Below are 18,010 nucleotides of genomic sequence, written 5' to 3' on the forward strand. Positions count from 1 at the left end.
TCTGTATGTCATCTTTGGAAGAACGTTAGGTCTTTCACCTGTTTTTTGCGTGTATTGTTTGTTTTTTGATACTGAGCCTGCTTGAGCTGCTTGTGTATTTTGAAAATTGACCCTTTATTAGTTGCTTCATTTGCATGTATATTCTCCCATTCTGAGTGTTGTCTTTTCATCTTATTTATGATTTCCTTTGCTGTGTAAAAGCTTTTAAGTTTAATTAGGTCCCATTTGTTTATTTTTGTTTTATTTTCATTACTCTGAGAAGTGGGTCAAAGAGGTTAGCGTTTGTCAGATGCTTTTTCTGCATCTGTTGAAGTGATCATGTGGTTTTTATTCTTCATTTTGTTAATGTTGTATATCAGATTGACTGACTTATGAATGTTACACCATCCTTGCATCTCTGGATGATCCCACTTGATTATGGTGTGTGATTTTTTAATATTTTGTTGAATTCAGTTTGCTACTATTTTGTTGAGTATTTTTTGCATCTGTGTTTATCAGGGATATTGATTTGTGGTTTTCTTTTCTTGTGAATCTTTGGTTTTGGTCTCAGGCTAATGCTGGTTTCATAAAATGAATTTGGAATTGTTCTCTTGCCTTCTGTTTTTTTGAAGGAGCTGGAGATGGATTGGTATTAATTCTTCATCGAATGTTCTGTAGAATTTAGCAATGAAGCCATTTGATTCTGGATTTTTGTTTGTTAGGAGTTTGTTTAAAAATTAATGGTTCCATCTCCTTACTTCAGTCTGTTCAGATTTTCTCTTCATCATTCATTCTTGGGAGGTTGTATGTTTCTAGGAATTTATTTGTTTTCTTCTGTGTTGTCCTTGTTGGTGTATAATTGTTCATTGTAGTCTCATGATTCTTTGTGTTTCTGTTTTATCAGTTGTTAACATCTCCACTTTCATTTCTGATCTTATTGATTTCTCTTTTTCTTGGTAACTAGCTAAAGATTTGTCTATTTTGTTTATCTTTTCAAAGAACCATGTCTTAGGTTTCATAGACCATATCTATTGTCTTTTAGTCTCTATTTTATTTATTTCTGCTCTGATCTTTGTTATTTCCTTCTTTCCGCTAACTCTGGCCCTTGTTCTTCTTTTTCTAGTTCCTTGGGGTGTAAAGTTAGGTTGTTTACTATAGATTTTTCTTGTTTCCTGACATAGAGCTGTATTACTATGGAATTCCTTCTTAGAATTGCTTTTGCTCCATCCTGTATGTTTTGGTATGTTCTTTTTCCATCTTTATTTGTCTTAAGATATTTTTTAATATCTCTTTTGATTTTTCTTTGAATTGTTGGTTGTTCAGTAGTATGTTGTTTAATTACGTATTTGTGAATTTTTCAGTTTTTTTCCTTAGAATCAGTTTCTATTTTCATACCATTGTAGTGGGGAAAGACTGTAATAAAAGACACAAAAGGGCATTACATAATGGTAAAGGGGTCAATACAACAAGAGGATTTAATATTTGTAAATACTTATGCACCCAAATAGGATCACTTAAATGTTTAAAAAATACTAACAGACCCAAAGGGAGAAATACACAGCAGTACAATAATAATAGGGGACTTTAATACTCCCTTTTTATCAGTGGGTAGATCATGCTACAGAACCTCAAAAAGGAAACATTGACCTTAAATGATCCAAGTGGATTTTCACAGATATATACAGAACATTCCATTCAAAAGGAACAGAATTATACTTTCTTCTGTTCCATCATGTGTTTCATGTGTACATGGAATATTCTCCAAGATACATTATATGTTAGGCTACAAAATAAGTCTTAACGTTTTTCTTTTCTATTATAGATATTTTAAAAAATGACTTATCTAAGTACTGCATTAGCCAAATCTGAAAAGTTTTAATATATGATATTTTTATAATTGTTCAACTCAAAATACTTGATGATTTCCATTATGGTTGCTTCTTTGGCCCGTGGGTTATTTTAGAAGTATATGACTAAGTTTTTAAAATTTTAATTTACATTCTTACTGCCTTTTAGTTTTATACCATTGCAGTCAGAGAACATAATCATATGATTTTTATGGCTTGACATTTGTTGAGGCTTGTTTTATGTCTTAGTATGTGGTCAGTGTTTATAAATATTTTGTCTAATAGACAGCTGTTCTTTGATGAAACAGATAGTTTAACATTGCTGCTGTTTTCCTCCTAATTTCCCTTGCTTCCCTCGTATTATCCTCCCATTCTCTCAAGTTGAAAACCTGGGAATTATTCTGAATTTCTTGTTTGCTTTTAATACCACATGGAGTTAATTCTTGATATCTGTCCAGTATACTTTTAAAATTATTTAATATCATTACTAAAATAAAAACCTTGGAAAGCCTAAAGTATATAAACTAAGTTACTCAAAGCCCTGCTATACATGACTCTAATTCATGTTGTTATTTTCTTGTTCATAGATTATTGTGGATTTATTACAGTTCCCATCTTTTCTCTCCTTTGATAGCATATATTTATTTGTATGTTTATTCATTCAGCCAGTATTGAGAACCTATTTTGTGCTAGATACCGGGTATATGTAGGCTTCCCAAGTGGCTCAGTGGTAAAGAATCCACCTACCAATACAGGAGACATAGGTTCAATTCCTGCGTCAGGAAGATTCCCTGGAGAAGGAAATGGCAACCCATTCCAGTATTCTTGCCTGAAAAATCCCATTGACAGAGGAGCCTGGCAGGTTACTGTCCATGGGGTTGCAAAGAGTCCAACATGACTGAGCACACACACATGCCTTATATGTATTTTTCATTTGGCCAATGTTATTTTTTGCGACTTTTTCTCTGAAGTTTTGTACCTAAAAAAGTGTGTATTGTTGTGGAACTTTATGCCTTTGCATATGTTCTCTAGGCTTACAAAGCCCTTTCTAAAGTTCATCTGGGAAACTACTACTCATGTTTCAGGTTAATTAGCTGAGTGTTGATGAAGTCTTGACTGACCTTGTCTTGCTCCTTGATAGATTAGAAATTCTTTTTGAGTGTGTTCATTATAGGAAATGTTTTTTCATGCCCTTTTGTTTCCCCATTTAGTCTGTGGTTCCTTGGTATTATGTTATATATTTGTTTCTCTTACCACCTAGCATAGTACCTGGGATGTAGCAGATATTTAACAGGTAGAATCATCATATTTGCCTTAACTTCCATTTGGCCTCTTCTTCATAATGGTTTGGGGAATGGTTTGTTGCTTAAATTGTCTGGTTAATTAAAAAGTATATTTGTTCTGAGATACCAGTTTTCAGCTATTAATAGCTTAAGAGACAAAAGTGTATGAGTTAGTTGTTTATAGTAAAGGTGTATTCTGGGACTACACTGGCATTCAAATGGTTAAGACTCTATGCTTCCAATGTAGGAAGTGCAGGTTTGATCCTTGGTCGGGGAACTAAGATCTCATGTGCCGTGCAGTGTGCCTCCTCCCCACTAAAGAAAGCCATATACATATTTAATATGTAAAATATGTATTATTTTATACATAATCCACTGTGAATGGGAATTAGGATTCCAAGTTGCCTAGTCTATAATTTGTCATTTAACTTATTTGCAGTGTTCCTAATACTTACTATCCACTGTAATGGTTTCAAAATTTAAACCTGTGCTCTAATTGAGTGTGTTTCTTCTCAGCATTACCCAGCTGTAGGACTGAGGTATCTGCTGATTCTGAGCCTCTAGTAGTAACCCTGACCAGGTGTCCCAGCAAAGGGAGGGTTGAGAGGATACCATCTACAGTTATTAGAAGTAAGAGGTTCGTATCTTAAACAGGTGGACACGGCCCCCCCACCCACACCCAGTTGTCTGGCTCTTCAGGTAAATAATGTGGAGAGGGGTTCTGAAGAAAGACCTTCATTCATACTTTGGCTTTTCAACCTAAGTTTTGCCTTCCCAGCTAATAACTCTTTAAGTTCTGTATCAGAAGGAAAAATTCACATGCAAATTCTTATAACCTCAGTCTTAAATATCAGTGAACAAGGAAAAGTTCACTGAAAGCCTGTTGCATGAAAGGAGAGCCGAAGATAAACAGAAGAAATGACTCCTGAATAAGTAGATAATAGAAAGGGTTTACTGAGAAGTGAGCAAGTATGATGAAAAGAAGAGCCTCCATCTAGACACATCCTTATGAATTTTGAAGACATCAATGATAAAGGAAGATCCTAAAAACTTCCTGAGGGGAAAAAAGCACTAGCCTACCAGGGAGGAAAAATCAGAGTGGCATCACTCTGATTTTCATTGTCAGTGCTGAGTGCTGAATGTAGTTTAGGAGTTCTGTCAGACTTCTGAGAGAATTATTTTCAACATAAAATTCTGTATCTAGGACTGAATAGTTTTAGATATATACAGATTCAGAAAATGTACATGCACACATCCTTTTATTGCAAGCCACTGGTTCAACAAAAGAATATGTGATCCAGAAAATAGTGATAAGGGAAACTTCAAAGATGATGGGGCCTAGAAGATTATTAATGCAGATTGGTTCAGGAATGAGGAGAATTCTAGTAGTAAGACTTACATGTGGGAAAAAAAAAAATTGACAGTCTGACAATTTGAACTAAGGAGACATTAAACTAGCATATTAATAAGCAATTTTAGGAAAAATAAAAAGTGAATAAGAAAGGATATGTAATAAATGTATGCCATTTAGCTTTATACCATTTTAATTAAGTAAAACACTTCATTGATTTCTTGAAAATATTCTAGTAAGATTTGTAGAGGAAGGGGTTTGGTGATTATTGTTTTTATAATAGTTAAGATCTGAAATTGATCAATTAAAAAAGAGAAATATATGCACATTATTTAGAAATATGGTGACATCTCCCAGGAGAAATGGCTGAAAGCATCAGCCTCTGGAGAGCAGGACTGAAATATGGGAAGGCATTGGCGGGGAACTACTGCATTTCATTTTAATTCTTTCTGTAATACTTGATTTTTAAAATGTAATCATTATTTTGTCTTCATTGTTTCTAAAACTAAGCACTTGAGTAGAGCAGCCATAAAGCTGCCTGCTTATGTTGTCTGTCCTCTAGGTCCAAACCTGGTTCCCTTAGATGTTTGACATTCAGTGAAACCATAGCCAGTCAGAAGGCAGCCAACCTCAAGCTTTATTTTACTATATTTGCCTCAAAAGAGAATTTCTTCCCTGTTGCTTTAATGCAGGGTGAAGGTTCTGTAGATTGTCTTCTACTTCCCTTTTATCTGGGCTCTGCTTTGGCCCTGCTTGACCTCATGAATTTGACTGTATCTTTGTGAAAGGTCCCATCAAAAGTGGTATCGTTGTTAGGTTACATTATATTCTTCACATGTGATTATATCCCAAACACATGCTACTTTTCGCAGGGAGGGGAAGAAATTGTAGGAAAGAGCCTGGGCAAGATGGCAACTTTTACTCTTTAAGATGAGATGGGATTGATCAGGACCTGAGATGCTTGGGGTTTAGGTAGCAGCAGAATAGGTTTTTTTCTTCCCTTTCTCCTTTAGCAGTGCTAGTCATTTCTTGCTGTTGCATACCCTTTTGAGTTTCTGGATTGAGGTGAGTAAGAGGCGGTATGTGCTCCAGTGGGAGGTCGCAGTAGTGAATTGGGACTAGGTTTTTCTTCCCTGCTTTCTTTGCTGTCAAATGATACTTCACAGGTTGAAGGTTAGTGGCAGGGGTACTTGAGACATGGTTGTAATGAATTTGTCTTGGCTTATTGGGTTTATTACAGAAGAGTAGGGAAACCTTAAGCAGCACAGTAGAGGGACAGAAGTTCCTACTAGGGAGGTGAGTCTTTTGTTTGGCTCTTAGACTGTTTTTAATTAAATTAACAGTTCCTGCTGATAATTAATTGATTACTGTGTTTTTACTGCATTCTGAGCACTGTGCTGTGTACCTGGGAAGTAATGGTAAACAAAACTGGGACAGTCTTTTGCCCTCTCAGAGAAGGGTTGAGAAGTAAAGGCAAATTAAGTGCTCTCCTGTGCAAATGGAGCACAGTGTGGAAAGTACAGTGATTGGAGAGCTATATATAGTATACTAAGAAAGGATGTAACCTGAACCTCTTCCAACAACACAAGAGAAGAATCTACATGTGGACATCACCAGATGGTCAACACTGAAATGAGATTGATTATATTCTTTGCAGCCAAAGATGGAGAATCTCTATACAGTCAGCACAAACAAGACCGGGAGCTGACTGTGGCTCAGATCATGAGCTCCTTATGCCAAATTCAGACTTAAATTGAAGAAAGTAGGGAAAACCACTAGACCATTCAGGTATGACCTAAATCAAATCCCTTATGCTTATACAGTGGAAGTGTGACCTAAATCAAATCCTTTATGCTTATACAGTGGAAGTGAGAAATAGATTTAAGGGACAAGATCTGATAGATAGAGTGCCTGATGAACTATGGTCAGAGGTTCATGACATTGTACAGGAGACAGGGATCAAGACCATCCCCATGGAAAAGAAATGCAAAAAAGCAAAATGGCTGTCTGGGGAGGCCTTACAAATAGCTGTGAAAAGAAGAGAAGCGAAAAGCAAAGGAGAAAAGGAAAGATATAAACATCTGAATGCAGAGTTCCAAAGAATAGCAAGGAGAGATAAAAAAGCCTTCCTCAGCGATCAGTGCAAAGAAATAGAGGAAAACAACAGACTGGGAAAGACTAGAGATCTCTTCAAGAAAATTAGAGATACCAAGGGAACATTTCCTGCAAAGATGGGCTCGATAAAGGACAGAAATGGTATGGACCTAACAGAAGCAAAAGATATTAAGAAGAGGTAGCAAGAATACACAGAAGAACTGTACAAAAAAGATCTTCATGACCAAGATAATCATGATGCTATGATCACTCACCTAGAGCCAGACATCCTGGAATGTGAAGTCAAGTGGGCTTTAGAAAGCGTCACTATGAACAAAGCTGGTGGAGGTGATGGAATTCCAGTTGAGCTCTTTCAAATCTTGAAAGATGATGCTGTGAAAGTGCTGCACTCAATATGCCAGCAAATTTGGAAAACTCAGCAGTGGCCACAGGACTGGAAAAGGTCAGTTTTCGTTCCAGTCCCAAAGAAAGGCAGTGCCAAAGAATGCTCAAACTACTGCATCCAGGCTTCAGCAATACATGAACCATGAACTTCCAGATGTTCAAGCTGGTTTTAGAAAAGGCAGAGGCACCAGAGATCAAATTGCCAACATCCGCTGGATCATTGAAAAAGCAAGAGAGTTGCAGAAAAACATCTATTTCTGCTTTATTGACTATGCCAAAGCCTTTGACTGTGTGGATCTCAATAAACTGGAAAATTCTGAAAGAGATGGGAATACCAGACCACCTGACCTGCCTCTTGAGAAACCTATATGCAGGTCAGGAAGCAACAGTTAGAACTGGACATGGAACAACAGACTGGTTCCAAATAGGAAAAGGAGTACGTCAAGGCTGTATATTGTCACCCTGCTTATTTAACTTATATGCAGAGAACATCATAAGAAATGCTGTGCTGGAAGAAGCACAAGCTGGAATCAAGATTGCCGGGAGAAATATCAGTAACCTCAGATATGCAGGTGACACCACCCTTATGGCAGAAAGTGAAGAGGAACTCAAAAGCCTCTTGATGAAAGTGAAAGAGGAGAGTGAAAAAGTTGGCTTAAAGCCCAACATTCAGAAAATGAAGATCATGGCATCTGGTTCCATCCCTTCATGGGAAATAGATGGGGAAACAGTGGAAACAATGTCAGACTTTAATTTTTTGGGGCTCCAAAATCACTGCAGATGGTCATTGCAGACATGAAATTAAAAGACGCTTACTCCTTGGAAGAAAAGTTATGACCAACCTAGATAGCATATTCAAAAGCAGAGACATTATTTTGCCAACAAAGGTCTGTCTAGTCAAAGCTATGGTTATTCCAGTGGTCGTGTATGGATGTGAGAGTTGGACTGTGAAGAAAGCTGAGCACAGAAGAATTGATGCCTTTGAACTGTGGTGTTGGAGAAGACTCTTGAGAGTCCCTTGGACTGCAAGGAGATCCAACTAGTCCATTCTAAAGGAGATCAGCCCTGGGATTTCTCTGGAAGGAATGATGCTAAAGCTGAAACTCCAGTACTTTGGCCACCTCATGTGAAGAGTTGACTCATTGGAAAAGACTCTGATGCTGGGAGGGATTGGGCGCAGGAGGAAGAGGGGACGACAGGATGAGATGGCTGGATGGCATCACAGATTCGATGAACGTGAGTTTGAGTGCCCTCCGGGAGTTGGTGATGGACAGGGAGGCCAGGTGTGCTGCGATTCATGGGGTTGCAAAGAGTCGGACACAACTGAGTGACTGAACTGAACTGAACTGAACCTGAACTTGGTGGCTGGGCTTGAATCAGCACTAAGAACTTAAGTTTTCATTCCAATCCCAAGGAAGGGCAATGCCAAAGAATGTTCAGACTGCTGCACAATTGGACTCATCTCACATGCTAGCCAAGTAGTGCTGAAAATTCTTCAAGCCAGTCTTCAACAGTCCATGAACCGTGAACTTCCAGATGTCAAGCTGGATTTAGAAAAGGCAGAGGAACCAGAGATCAAGTTGATGACATCCGTTTGATCATAGAAAAATAAGGAGAATTCCAGAAAAACATCTGCTTTATTATTGATTACGTCAAAGCCTTTGACTGTGTAGATCACAACAAACTGTGGAAAATTCTTCAAGAGATCGGAATACCAGACCTGCTTCCTGAGAAATCTGTATGCAGGTCAGGAAGCAACAGTTAGAACTGGACATGGAACAACAGACTGGTTCCAAATTGCAAAAGGAGTACGTCAAGGCTGTGTACTGTCACCTTGCTTATTTAACTTATATGCAGAGTACATCATGTGAAATGCCTGGCTGGATGAAGCACAAGCTGAAATCAAGATTGCTGGGAGAAACATCAATAACTTCAGATAGGCAGGTGAGACCACCCTTATGGCAGAAAGTGAAGAGGAACTGATGAGCCTCTTGGTGAAAATGAAAGAGAAGAGTGAAAAAACTGGCTTAAATCTCAACATTGAAAAAAACTAAGATCATGGCATCTGGTCCCATCACTTCATGGCACATAGATGGGGAAACAATGGAAACAGTGACCGACTTTCTTTTCTTGGGCTGGAACATCACTGCAGATGGTGACTGTAGCCATGAAATTAAAAGACGCTTGGTCCTTGAAAGAAATGGTATGACCAACCTAGACAGCATATTAAAAAGCAGAGACATTACTTTGCCAGCAAAGGTCTGTTTAGTCAAAGCTATGGTTTTTCCAGTAGTCATGTATGGATGTGAGAGTTGGACTATAAAGAAAGCTGAGTGCTGAAGAATTGATGCTTCTGAGCTGTGGTGTTGGAGAAGACTCTTGAGAGTCCCTTGGACTGCAAGGAGATCCAACCAGTCCATCCTAAAGGAAATCAGTCCTGAATATTCATTGGAAGGACTGATGCTGAAGCTGAAACTCCAAAATTTTGGCTACTTGATGTGAAGAACTGACTCATTTGAAAAACCTTAATGCTGGGAAAGATTGAAGGCAGGAGGAGAAGGAGACCACAGAGGATGAGATGCTTGAATGGCATCACCGACTGAATGGGCATGAGTTTAAGTAAGATCTGGTAGTTGCTGATGGACAGGGAAGCCTGGCATGCTGCAGTCCATGGGGTTGCAGAGTCAGACATGACTGAGTGATTGAACTGAACTGAAGAATTAAGAAGGAAGGTCTCTTTGAGTCTTTCGTACCAAGATCTTGAGCTTCAAAGATAGGAACCTTGACTGTCTTGTTCACCAGGCCTAGAATAGGTACTTATTCAATATTTATTGAAGGAAAAATAATTAACCTGAAAAGACATTGAGTTTCTAATATTTCTTCTACCATTTTTGAGAAATTATACTGTCAAGTGCATAACTCATGTATTTTGTTTTTTTTTAACTTCATTTTGTTATGGAGCATAGTTGATTGAGGGTTTCCCTAGTGGCTCAGACAGTTAAGAATCTGCCTGTAATGCGGGAGACCTAGGTTGGTTAACAATGTGTTAATTTCATGTGTACAGCAAAGTGATTCAGTTATATATATACAATAATTTTTCTTTCTTTCTTTCTTTTTATTTGGACAGCGCTGTGCATCATGTGGGATACTAGTTCCTTGACAAGGGCTTGAACTGTGCCCTCTGCTCTAGGAGTGTCTTAACCACTGGTCTCCCAGGGAAATCCCTCATGTATTTTAATATTAGCCTTGTAGTAGTCCTCAGAGATTATATCAGATGTGAAATACACTGTCTGCGATGTCGCAAGTAATATTCAGATAATTTCCTAGTTAGCTGGGGGGATAAATTGGGAAATGGGTTGGAGGGGGGCGGAGAAGACACACTATTTGAATTATGCATCTAGTTCTCAAGTTCTTGAGTCAAGGGTCTTATTATTGTATGAGTAGTAGTAAACCAAGAACAAAGGAGTGGGTAGAATCCTTGGCCTCCACTTGATTTCTTTTTTTTCCTGCTTGATTTCAAGGAAAGAAACTTTTTGTCAAGGCAGTTTCTTTCAAGATGGATATTAATAGTAGTGATGAAATGCTTCTCTAATAATAGTAACATTACAGGTACAGATATAGATACAGTCTTTATGTATGCATTGTCAAATAGTAAAATGTGTGTTCGTGCTCAGTCATGTCTGACTTTTTTGACACTGTGGAATGAGCCCAGTGGGATCCTCTGTCCATAGAATTTTCCATGCAAGAGTACTGGAGCAGATTGCCATTTCCTACTCCAGGGGATCTTCCCGACCCAGGGATTGAACCCATGTCTTTTGCATGTCTTGCCTTGGCAGGTGGATTCTTTACCACTGCGCCAAAAGCAAATAGGAAATAGTGATAGTCATAATGAATATTTTTGAGATATGATTTGAGTCCTGCTACTCAGTTACCTATAATGTATGTCACCAGAATACAATGTCATCCCAAGTCTATGGCCAGTATATGTCTAGTTTCCCCAATCCTCAGTCAAATCCCTGCTCTCATTTACCAATTGTCTTAACATACTCACTTGAATATAATTAATATGTTATTAAATATATTCTTATGTATGTATGTGTTCTTATGTATGGTGTTACATGTGCATTTTTAAGTTTGTATAAATGATAATTGTGCTATAAATTTTGTTCTGTTTTCATCTGTGCTTTGGCAGAATCTTTCCATGTTTTTGAATCTATGCTTCACTTCCAAGATCAAAACAGTATTCTACGTTTTCTAATTAGATTCCATGTTTTGTATTTTACCTTTTATGTCTGTGCTCCATCTGGAGTTCACCTTTTTGTGTATTGTGAACTAGGGATACAACTTTTTTTCCTTTTAAGTGAGCCAGTTTCTGTAACACATGTTTAATGAATAATATATCCTGTCTGTATGGATTTGTAGTATCATTTTTATCATTAACAGTTTCCTGTAAATAGATCTGTTTTGGAAATACCTGTTCTGTTGCATTGCTGTTATAGATTCTTACCAGTACAGAACAGTTTTCTCTGGAATATGTCACAGTGTCTGGTAGGACAAGTCTTCCCCTCTTTGTTCTTCCTGTTGAAGGTTGATCTAGCAATTCTATTGGTTTTTCCATTAATTTTCTGAAGTATTTTACCTTTAAAAATCCTGCTGGGATTTTAACTGGAATTGCATTGAACTTAATATGCTAAAGATTAGCTGCCTAATATTGTGAAGTTTAGCCTGCATCAACTCCATTTGGGAGAAGCTGTATTCTCTACACCTTTAACATCCTGTAAAAAGGAAGGTATGGACTGGACGTTTAATGAGTGTTGAGCATTCATTACCCAGGAGCAAAGGTAGGGACTACAGAGCTTAAAGAAAGGGTAGATGGACCAGCCTCTTCTATTTGTTTTGGTTTTCTGTGTAAATTTAACTTAAATATGAGAGGCAGCCTAGCATTGATTCAAGATGAGCGATACAGCTTTGTAGTTATTGACCAGGGTCAACTGAGCATCCAGAAGTAATACTTCCTGATCAAAAAGTATTTATCAAGGCACTTTTACATGATATGAACTTGGGAAAATATTTCCAACTGTATAATAGCAAAGTATTCGAAATGTATAAGGTGCTCTTGAAAATCATTATGGGAGGGATTAACATTTCAGCTTTAAAAATAGGCTGAGAACATCAGCTGGAGTTTCAAGAAACACAAATTGTTAACAAATTTATGGGGGGAAAAAAAAGCTTCTCAGTAGTAGAAATGTAAATAGAAACTTACGCTTGTATGTGTGTATGTGTTGTCAAATAGCAAAAGGATGATACTCCTTTTCGGAGAAGGTGTGGGCCATCAAGTAACTTCTCTGATCTAGTCACAGTGTTGATTGGTACCATTTTGGAGATTCATTTGACAAAATAAGTATTACATTAAAATATATACATAATGCGGTTTTGGGCAAAATGGGGTGTTTAAATGAAACACCCATCACAAGATGATAATTGAAACTGGATGGTGAATATCTGATGGTTCATTGTGCTTGTTTTGTTTATTGTTGTTCAAAGAGTTATGTCCAACTCTTTGTGACTCCATGACTGCAGCATGCCAGGCTCCCCTTTCCTCCATTATCTCCCGGAGTTTGCTCAAATTCATGTCCATTGAGCCAATATTATTATCTAACCATCTCAACATCTGTTACCCCCTTCTCTTTTCTAATGAGTTGGCTCTTTGCTTAGGGGCCAAAGTATTGGAGCTTCAGCATCAGTCCTTCCAGTGAATATTCAGGGTTGATATTCTTTAGGATTGACTGGTTTGCTCTTCTTGCAGTCCAAGGGACTCTCCAGGAGTGTTTTCCAGCACCACAGTTCAAAAGCATCAATTCTTTGGCACTCAGCCTTCTTTATGGTCCAACTCTTATATCCGTACATGACTACTGGAAAAGCCATAGCTTTGACTAGATGGACCTTTGTCAGCAAAATGATGTCTCTGCTTTTTAATGTGCTTTCTAGGTTTGTTATAGCTTTCCTTCCAAGGAGCAAGCGTCATTTGATTTCATGGCTACAGTCATCGTCCGCAATGATTTTGGAGCCCAAGATAATAGAATCTGCCACTGTTTCACTTTTTCTGTTTCTGTTTGCCATGAAGTGATGGGACTGGATGCCATGATCTTAGTTTTTAGAATGTTGTATTTCAAGCCAGCTTTTTCAGTCTCCTCTTTCACCCTCATCAAGAGGTTCTTTAGTCTCTCTTCACTTTATGCCATTAGAGTGGTATCATCTGCATATCTGAGGTTGTTATTTCTCCTGGCAGTCTTTATTCCAGCTTGTAATTCATCCAGCCTGGCATTTTGTATGAGGTACACTGCATATAAGCTAAATAAGCAGAGTGACAAAATAGAGCCTTGTTGTACTCCTTCCCCAATTTTGAACCAGTCTATTGTTCCATGTGCTTTTCTTATTTTTATTTATTTATTTTTAATGGAAGGATTATTGCTTTATAGAATTTTGTTGTTTTCTGTCAAACCTCAACATGAAACAGCCATAGGTATACGTATATCCCCACTCTTTTGGACCTCCCTCCCCATCCCATCCTTCTAGGTTGATACAGAGCACCTGTTTGAGTTTCTTGAGTCATACAGCAAATTCCCATTGGCTATCTATTTTACATATGGTAATGTAAGTTTCCATGTTACTCTTTCCATACATCTCACCCTCTTGTCCCCTCTCCACGTGTCCATAAGTCTGTTCTCTATGTCTGTTTCTCCATTGCTGCCCTGTAAATAAATTCCTCAGTACCATTTTTCTAGATTCTGTATACATGCGTTAGAATATGATATTTATCTTTCTCTTTCTGACTCACTTCACTCTGTATAATAGATTATAGGTTCATCCACCTCATTAGAACTGACTCAAAAGTGTTCCTTTTTATGGCTGAGTAATATTCCATTGTGTATATGTACCACAACTTCTTCCATTCATCTGTCGATGGACATCTAGGTTGCTTCCATGTTCTAGCTATTGTAAATAGTGCTGCAGTGAACAATGGGATACATGTGTCTTTTTCAATTTTGGTTTCCTCAGGGTATATGCCTAGGAGTGGGATTGCTGGGTCATATGGTAGTTTTATTCCTAGTTTTTTAAGGACTCTCCATACCATCTTCCATAATGGCTGTATCAGTTTGTATTCCCCCCAACCGTGCAAGAGCGTTCCCTTTTCTCCACACCCTCTCCAGCATTTATTGTTTGTAGACTTTTGATGATGGCCATTCTGACCTATGTGAGGTGATATCTCATTGTGGTTTTGATTTGCATTTCCCTAATAATGAGTGATGTTGAGCATCTTTCATGTGTTTGTTAGCTATCTGTATTTCTTCTTTGGTGAAATGTCTGTTTAGGTCTTTTTCCCACTTTTTGATTGGGTTATTTGTTTTTCTGTTATTGAGTTGTATGAGCTGCTTGTATATTTTGGAAATTAAACCTTTGTAAGTTGTTTCATTTGCTGCTATTTTCTCCCATTATGAAGGTTGTCTTTTCAGCTTGCTTATAGTTTTCTTTGCTATGCAAAAGCTTTTTAAGTTTAATCAGGTCCCACTTGTTTACTTTTGTTTTTATTTCCATTACTCTAGGATGTAGGTCATAGAGATCTTGCTTTGATGTATGTCACCCAGTGTTCTGCCTATGTTTTCCTCTAAGAGTTTTATAGTTTCTGGTCTTACCTAGTAGGTCTTTAATCCATTTTGAGTTTATCTTTGTGTATGGTGTTAAGAAGTGTTCTAATTTCATTCTTTTACATGTAGCTGTCCAGTTTTCCCAGCACCATTCATTGAGAGGCTGTCTTTGCCCCATTGTATATTCTTACCTCCTTTGTCAAAAATAAGACACCTGTAGGTGTATGGGTTTATTTCTGGGCTTTCTATCTTGTTTCATTGGTCTGTTTCTGTTTTTGTGTCAGTACCATACTGTCTTGATGACTGTAGCTTTGTAATATAACCTGAAGTCAGGAAGCTTGATTCCTCCAGTTCCATTCTTCTTTCTCAAGACTGCTTTGGCTATTCGGGGTCTTTTGTGTTTCCATATGAATTGTGAAATTTTTTGTTCTAGTTCTGTGAAAAATGCCATTGGTAATTTGATAGGGATCACATTGAATCTGTAGATTGCATTTGGTAGTATAGTCATTTTCATAATATCGATTCTTCCTACCCAGGAACATGGAATATCTGTCCATCTGTTTATGTCATTCTTTGATTTCTTTCATCAGTCTTATAATTTTCTATGTACAGTTCTTTTGTCTCCTTAGGTAAGTTTATTCCTAAATATTTTATTCTTTCTGTTGCAATGGTGAATGGGATTGATTCCTTAATTTCTTCTTCTGATTTTTCATTGGTAGTATATAGAAATGCAAATGATTTCTGTGTATTGATTTTGTATCCAGCTACTTTGCTAAATTCACTGATTAGCCCTAGTAATTTTCTGATACTATGTTTAGGGTTTTCTATGTACAGTATCATGTCATCTGCAAACAGTGAGAGCTTTACTTCTTTTCTGATCTGGATTCCTTTTATTTCTTTTTCCTCTCTGATTGCTGTAGCTAGGACTTTCCAGAACTATGCTGAATAATACTGGTGAAAGTGGACACCCTTGTCTTGTTCCTGATCTTAGGGGGAATGCTTTCAGTTTTTCATCATTGAGAATAATGTTTGCTGTAGGCTCATCATATACGGCCTTTACTATGTTGAGGTTGGTTACTTCTGTGCCCATTTTTTTGAAGAGTTTTAATCATAAATGGGTGCTGGATTTTGTCAAAGGCTTTTTCTGCATCTGTTGAGATGATCATATGATTTTTATCTTTCAGTTTGTTAATATGGTTTATCACATTGATTGATTTGTGTGTATTGAAGAATCCTTGCATTCCTACAATAAACTCAACAGTCATGGTGTATGAGCTTTCTGATGTGTTGCTGAATTCTGTTTGCTAAAATTTTGTTGAGGATTTTTGCATCTATGTTCATCAGTGATATTGGCCTGTAGTTTTCTTTTTTTTGCATTGTCTTGGTATCAGGGTGATGGTGGCCTTGTAGAATGAGTTTGGAAGTGTTCTTCCTCTGCAATATTTTGAAAGAGTTTTAGAAGGATAGGCATTAGCTCTTTTCTAACCGTCTGATAGAATTCTCCTGTGAAGCCATCTGGTCCTGGGCTTTTGTTTTTGGGGAGATTTTTGATCACAGCTTCAATATCAGTGCTTGTAATTGGGTTGTTCATAATTTCTGTTTCTTCCTGGTTCAGTCTTGGAAGATTGAACTTTTCTAAGAATCTGTCCATTTCTTCCAGGTTATCCATTTTATTGCCATATAGTTGTTCATAATAGTCTTTTATAATCCTTTGTATTTCTGCATTGTCTGTTGTAACCTCTCCTTTTTCATTTCTAGTTTTGTTGGTTTGATTCTTCTCTTTTTTTTTTCTAGATGAGTCTTGCTAAGGGTTTGTCAATTTTGTTTATCTTTTCAAAGTACCGGTTTTTAGTTTTATTAATCTTTACTAGTGTTTCTTTCATTTCTTTTTCGTTTATTTCTGCTTGGATCTTTATGATTCTTTCCTTCTGTTAATTTTGGTTTGGTGTTTTTTTGTTGTTGTTCTTCTTTTCCCAGTTTTAGGTGTAAAGTTATTCGATTGTCTCTGCGATGTTTTTCTTGTTTCTTGAGGTAGGATTGAATTGCTATAAACTTCCCTCTTAGGACTGCTTTTGCTGCATCCCATAGGTTTTGAATTGTCCTGTTTTCATTGTCATTCTAGAAATTTTTTTATTTCTTCAGTGATCTGTTGGTTATTTAGAAACATGTTGTTTAATCTCCATGAGTTTGTGTTTCTTAGTTTTCTTCTTGTAATTGATATATAGTCTCATACCTTTGTGGTCAGAGAAGATGCTTCATGCGATTTCAGTTTTCTTAAATTTACTGAGATTTGAGTTGTGACCCAAGATGTAGTGTATCCTGGAGAATGTTCCATGTGCACTTGAGAAGAAGGTGTATTCTTCTGCATTTGGATGGAATGTCCTGAAGATAATGAGATCCATGTCATCTAATGTATCATTTAAGACTTGTGTTTCCTTACTAATTTTCTGTTTTGATGATCTGTCCATTGGTGTGAATGGGGTGTTAAAGTCTCCTACTATTATTGTATTACTGTCAGTTTCTCCTTTTATGTCTGTTAGTGTTTGTCTTATGTATTGAGGTGCTCCTATGTTGGGTGCATAGATATTTACAATTGTTCTGTCTTCCTCTTGGATTGATCCTTTGATCATTATGTAGTGTCCTTTCTTATCTCTTGTAATATTCTTTATTTTAAGGTCTGTTTTGGCTGATATGAGGATTGCTACTCCAGCGTTCTTTTGCTTCTCATTTGCATGGAATATATTTTTCCATCCTCTCACTTTCAGTCTATATGTGTCTTTAGGTCTGAAGTGGGTTTCTTGTAGACAGTGTATATATATGGGTCTTGTTTTTGTATCCATTCAGCCCATCTGTATCTTTTGGTTGGAGCATTTTATCCATTTACATTTAAACTAATTATTGATATATATGTTCCTGTTGCCCCATGTCCATTTGTTAACTGTTGCCTCTTGACTTGCATACAGGTTTCTCAGGAGACAGGTAAGGTGGTCTGATACTCCTGTCTCTTAAGAATTTTCTACAGTTATGATCCACATAGTCAAAGGCTTTAGCATAGTCAATGGAACAGAAGTAGATGTTTTTCTGGAACTCCCTTGCTTTTTCATGATCCAGCGGATGTTGGCAATTTGATCTCTGGCTCCTCTGCAGCTTCGAAACACAGCTTTTACATCTGGAAGTTCTCAGTTTCACATACTGCTGAAGCCTATCTTGAAGGATTTTCGAGCATTAACTTTGTAGAATGTGATATGAGCACAATTGTATAGTAGTTTGAAAACTCTTTGGCATTGCCCTTTTTTGGGATTGGAATGAAAACTGACCTTCTCCAGCCCTGTGGCCACTGCTGTTTTGCATATTTGCTGACATAGTGAGTACAACACTTTAACAGCATTGTCTTTAGGATTTTAA

The 18,010-nt window shown here is 37.3% G+C and overlaps 1 protein-coding gene across 12 annotated transcripts in view; it reads left to right on the forward strand.

Moving 5' to 3' along the window:
- Positions 1–18,010, forward strand: part of MTF2 (metal response element binding transcription factor 2) — a 73,596-nt gene that overhangs the window by 22,262 nt on the left and 33,324 nt on the right. The window lies entirely within an intron of this gene.

This window comes from Bos grunniens, chromosome 3 (genome assembly GCF_055505025.1).
Source record: "Bos grunniens cultivar Pamir isolate PY7600 chromosome 3, Bosgru_T2T1.0, whole genome shotgun sequence".
In the NCBI taxonomy this organism is placed as follows: Eukaryota; Metazoa; Chordata; class Mammalia; order Artiodactyla; family Bovidae; genus Bos; species Bos grunniens.